Source organism: Lactuca saligna, chromosome 3 (genome assembly GCF_052625555.1).
Source record: "Lactuca saligna cultivar CGN05327 chromosome 3, ASM5262555v1, whole genome shotgun sequence".
In the NCBI taxonomy this organism is placed as follows: domain Eukaryota; kingdom Viridiplantae; phylum Streptophyta; class Magnoliopsida; order Asterales; family Asteraceae; genus Lactuca; species Lactuca saligna.
In genome coordinates, this window is record NC_136419.1 from 227,751,343 (window position 1) to 227,757,419 (window position 6,077).

The following is a 6,077-nucleotide window of genomic DNA, read 5'->3' on the forward strand; positions in this document are numbered from 1 at the left end:
AAGACGACCGATAACTTTCGAAGTTGGGGATTCCGTTTTGCTTAAAGTCTCACCATGGAAGGGACTTATACGATTTGGGAAACGAGGAAAGTTGAGTCCAAGGTTTATTGGACCGTTCAAAGTTCTTCAGAAGATTGGGAACCAAGCTTACAAGCTGGAATTGCCCGAAGAACTCAATGGTATTCATAACACCTTCCATGTGTGTTATTTGAGGAAATTCACGGGAGATGTTCCCGACATAATTCCAATCTCAGAGTTAAGGATGGATGAAAGTAAAAGGCTGATCGAAGAGCCTGAGGCAATTGTTGACCGTAAGACTAAGAGGTTACGAAGCAAAATGGTCGACTTGGTGCTAGTCTGATGGAAACATTCGAATGGGCCGAATCTCACTTGGGAAACAGAGGATGACATGATGAGTCGCTATCCACATCTGTTTGCTGATGCATGATTCCGGGATGGAATCATCCTACGGGGGAGAGAATTGTAACGCCCGGGTTTCAGGGCTAAGCATTTTTGTCAATGTAATAGTCTAGGTCAACTCTTGTAACTCTTTTTGAAGTAATAAAGGTGAAATATTTGAGTATTATGTGAATTATGTGTGTTTATGTGTTTATTATTTAATTATAAATGTATAATTAATAAAGAATAAAAATGAGCGTCAAAATTAAAGTGTGAGATAATCCCAATATCTCTACATAAAGTTTTAGAATATGTCTCAAGGTTTCCGTGCATACAAGGAACGCCGAAATCCGAGTTATAACGAATAAGTTATGACCCGTCGAAGTTTCACGACAGAACCGACATGATACCGGGAAGCGTGAGTAGTGAATTTATGATAGAGCGAGATTTAGCCTTAGCGATCTAAACAAAAGTCGTAGAATATGTTAAACTAAGAACATCGATAAAAAGAACGCCCAAATCTGACTTCGTATGAAGAAGTTATGAGATTTTAAACAGACCAATCCTGTCCCGGTCTGTTAAAAATATAACTTTAAAAGTAAAGTCAAAATTAGCCGACGGAGTCTAAACGAAAGTTGTAGAGTACGCCTCCACCTACGCGTGGATATAAGGAACGTCAAAAACGGAGTTCGTATGAACGAGTTACAAATTATAATAGCATATTTACGTATTAAAATAAAGTATAAATCATGTATACGTACACATATATATATATACATATGTATATATCATTAGAAAGGTATCGACGATGCGTTCATTATAAGACTAATGTTGAATTCTTTCGACATTAGTTTAGTACAAATATCATTAAATCCATTTAAAATAGTATTATAGAGGGGTGTTTAGTTGTTTATATAACTAAAAGGTCATTAAGTAATTATGGAGGGTAGTTTTTGAAAATTCAATTAGTATAAATAAGAGCCTTGGGCTCTCATATTTCTTGCACCATTCTCTTGATTCAAGAGTCTTTCTCTCCTTATCCCCCGAGCATTTCGGTCCCTCGTGATTCGACTTCTCTTTCTGTAGTTTAGTATAGTAAGGTGAGTGCTGAAGCGCTGCACGAATCTTTCTTAGAAAGATTCAGCGACGAAGTTCTGCCCCTGCAGAGCCCGACTCCTAGCTAAAACCCCCTTGTAAGTAAGTTATGCTTACCTTATTTTAATATAGCTTATATTTAAAATTAGTATTGTTATTATGAACTTATAATAAATATTTGGGCTATTATTATGGGTTATATAAGTATTTTGTTTAAAGCTTATATAATAATAATAATAGCTAGACTATTAATTAGTCTCGGCGAATAATAGACTAAACTCTAGTGGTAATAATACTAGGTTTCATCGAAGAAAATTCTATTTAAGAAGCGAAGCGCTGTCTGAGTTCGGAATCACCACCTTTTCAAGTGAGTGCATAGTTACTTTCATCTTACACATAGATATGAAGTATTTTATATATTACGTGCTATATGTGCATATTATCTGTATACTTGTTATCTATGCTGGATGAATTTTTTTATACAAGTTTTAAATGATTTAACTATATATGTAATTTATATCTACAAAAATGTTGGGGTAAAACATGGGTAGATGTAATAAGACGATGTGTGATAAAATGATGAGAGGCCTCGATGTTGTTGTTGTTGATCCAATCATCTAGCGGAGTATAGATGACGACCACAGACTCTTCTAGACAGTCCAGTGGAACACTAGCAGGCTCGCAACCTGTAGGTATTGTGAACAATGTGTTCACCGGTGTACTCCACCCCCCACATGGTTGCCTATTAGGACATCTGTTGCTGAGGAATCCCCTTAGCAGTAGTGTCCGTCCCGATGATGATCCTTAGGCTAGGTCCCTTATAATAGGTGTTTAGGGACGTAATGTGACGATAACGGGAATGGGTAATTGGGTTATTATTGATTGATGGAATTAATAAACTTATTTATTGTGGGTTGAAAACCCTATGTGCTCACCAGGCTCCCAAGCCTGACCCACTCAGTTTTATGCATTACAGGTAGTGGCGCATGAGCATAGGTGTGATGTTTTGGACGAGGGATTACGGATATAGGCCTGTAGATATGAAATAATGTAGTAAGGCTTATATTGTACTGTTTATACTTTTGATCTATACGAACATGACATCCCGAGTCTTTTAATGAAATACATTTCTATGGAAATGCTTTTGATAAATCTTTATCATATTGTTGTTTTGGGACAAATTCCGCAACTCTTTTATTAAAAGATAACTCTGATTTTGAAATAAAGTATAAACAAAACCGGTCTTTTCTGGCCGTGATTTTGGCGATGTTACATTGGTATCAGAGCCTTGGTTTGAGGGATTCAGATACACTCTTTGGTGGATCTGAACTCAAACTAAGGAAATGGTAAAAGGTTTTAAAAGAAAAACATTTTTGAAAAGAACTTAGAAAGAAAAGAGTTTTGATAAAGAGGAAAGGGTGTGGTGCATGCGATTAGCCGAACTCAAGTAAGTAATCCCAAACTACCCATACAAGTTTATGATTATCATTTTTAGTTTCAGTTTTAGTTCCAGTTCCAGTTTCAGTTTCAATAGAACAGCATGCTAGTATAGGACTAAGGATTTAGGAGGATGCCTTATGTGCCTACTTTATGTGTTTCATCCTTATGAGAATTGTATGCTAGAAATAAAGTAGATAGCAGTAGGATAACATGTTTAGGTTATGCCTGATAGCATGAGCTTAGAAACGTATGCTAGTATAGTATCTCATTATGAGGATAGAATTGCTTGAGTAGTTTTCTGTGTCTGAATGATGTTTGCTTCGTGCTTTGTGGGACTCTGAGTGATGGGAGTTAGTCATTAGGTGAATATGCCACATCACATGTGAACAGGGTTGAATAATCTTAGAGTGCTGGATTTATCCCTGCTGTGCAGCTCCTGTTTGAGTCTAACCGTTGTGGGGACGAGTCTTTTACTCGAAGGATTATCTGAGCCTCGCCACATGTGATAGTATTCTGGTAATGGCTAATTGGCATTACAAGGAGGCCTTCAACAGTTGAGGACTGCTTGGGTTGAGTCAGAGATTTCCCTAGGGCAAGCCTAGGATGAGAGCAGTAGAGATCAGCAGCAGTAGTAGTGGCTAGGTGGAGTCGAGGCAGTTCTTGAGGAAAGTACGTATAAATGTGGAAGGCAGTAGGGGCCCATACTACTAGAAGCAGAGGATCCGTACTTGAATCGAGAAAGACTGAGATGAGACCGAAAAGCCGATATTAGTAATGATCCCTCGAGTCATATCAGTGTCCTGACATTTATTTGTGATGTATTTTCACAATGGTGGTTTTATGCCCTACACCAGCAGGCAGCAGTTCAGGTACCGGAGAGGGATCGGGATCAGGCTCGAGAGCCGAGCATTTGGATGAGCAGACTAGAGAGTTCTTCACTTCAGAGGTTACTCGTATCATTCTTGAGTAGACTCCAGTGATCTTTGGTTCGATCAAGGAGGGTATATTAGAGCTGATGGAGGAGAAGCTAGGCGCATTTCGTGCTGAGGTGGCGGCCATGGTGCGGTCGCACACACTTACTTTCAGGGAGTTTCAGGCATGTGGAGCTCCAGATTACCACAGGGCGCGGGACCCCATAGCGAGTACCAGATGGTTGGCAGACGTGACCAACGCTTTCCGCACGAGCAGGTGTCCCGAGGGGGACAAGGTCAGGTTGGCGTCCTATCTTCTGAAGGACAGGGTACGGGATTGGTGGGAGGAGATTGGTCATGCCATTGGGAGTGATGCAGCTTTGGATGCCATGACCTAGGCGGACTTCACCACCAGCTTCAGAGCTGAGTTAGTACCCGTTGTTGAGGTGTAGCAGTTAGCACGTGAGTTCTAGGATTTGATCCAGACTACAGAGATAGTGGCAGAGATTACCACCAAGTTTAGGGAGAGGGCACTTCTCGTTCCTCAGTACGTAGCAGATGAGGAAATGAAGAAAGCCCATTATCATGAGATGCTGCAGTGTGATATCTGCCAGTTTGTGAGCCAGTCCAGCTATAAAATGCAAGATGACATGATTGCCAGAGCGAGCAAGAGAGAGAGAGAGAGAGAGAGAGAGAGAGAGAGAGAGAGATTGACCTTGAGATGGAGAGGAAGAGGAAGATGGAGGCGGCTTCGGGTACATGGAGTTCGGACAAAAAGCCCAAGGTTTTAGATCACAGCTCCAGTAGTCAGCAGAGCCACAGTCAGTGTGGGAGATTGCATGACGGGGTGTGCAAGGCAGGGAGTTCCGACTGCTACAAGTGTGGCCGGACTGGGCATATGAGCAAGGATTGTACCGCCACTACCACCACCACCGCGGCATCAGATCTGATTTGCTTTTAGTAAAATCAGAAGGAACATAAAAGTCCCAGTTTCCGAGTTTAGTAGCTGCAGGGACAATGTTAGTGTAAGGTTTTGAGCATTCTAACACTCCTAAGTGTACATGCAACCCTAAATACCTTGGATCTATGTTTTCTCTATTATACATGCAAATAAGAATATCCAAGGTATTATCCTAATCTAGCATACAAAACAATGAGTGTATCAAGATAGAATACATACCTCTTTGATGTAGAAAGTCTTCATGAAGCTTGAGTGCCTAGCCCCAATAGTGTGGAAGCCTCAAATGGAATCACAATCATCAAAACACTTAGAATAACTTGAGAGAGTTCTACACTTCATGAAATCGGCTAGCCCTTTTGTTACTCTCTCTAGTGGCCGATTTTGTCAAGAATAATATCTTTATATAGTGTTACAATTAGGGTAAATCCTTAATTGTCATGGCTTTCCATTTCCTTGGATCCATGGGTTCAAATACACCATGGAGCATCCAAGGACCATCCTATGGGTTTTAGCCCAACTTGATTATCCATGGAGCATTAGCCCACTATATAAGTATGGATGATTTACACAATCAACCCATATATTTAATTAGTCTTCTTTTGATCACTTAATTAATCCTAGATTAATTCTTGATCAATACTAATTAAATAATCTTATTATTCTTATTATTAATACACTAGAACTTATAATATATTAATAACCATAAGTGTCTTATTTCTCTCATTATAGTCTATCCAAGTGCATGATGGTATGCAACCCAAATGGACCATGCCGGGTCGGGTCAAGTCTTACTAATTATAGTTATGGACTTAGACATTAATCCAACAGTCTCCCACTTGGATAAGTCTAAAACTAGTATTGCGTATGACTTCAGGAACCAACCGGCAATCGTAGCTCTCAAAAGCTTCTGTCGAACTCTGACCTTGTAGATGAACTCTGATCTTGTCAATGACTTGTCCATTAGATAAGGGATCATATAATCCTCTGTTCTCATGATATCAGCTGGATAAATACATGGAACAACGTCGTACTTTTGTCCAGCAGTTTGTTTCCCGATTTTCGATTTGTTTGACAAAGAACTTAATCGAACACATCAATTCAGTTCTGACCGGCCGGTACATAGGTCACAACAAAATCATCGAGGGGCCCAGATATCGCTTCTATTTCTAGAAGGAACAGATAAACTTCGACTCATATGCTTGTTCTACTACTTGTTGAATTGTACACAAAGGCACGTTTTATAACATCAAGTTACTGATGCGTTTACGTGC

At 39.8% G+C, this 6,077-nt stretch overlaps 1 long non-coding RNA gene across 1 annotated transcript; it reads left to right on the forward strand.

Annotated features, from left to right (window-relative positions):
- Nucleotides 1-1,493: 1,493 nt before the first annotated feature.
- On the forward strand, nt 1,494-2,646 carry LOC145034173 (uncharacterized). Its single transcript, XR_013677929.1, has 3 exons — nt 1,494-1,592; nt 1,794-1,861; nt 2,471-2,646. It is a non-coding gene; the product is annotated as an uncharacterized LOC145034173 (long non-coding RNA).
- The last annotated feature ends 3,431 nt before the right edge of the window (nt 2,647-6,077 follow it).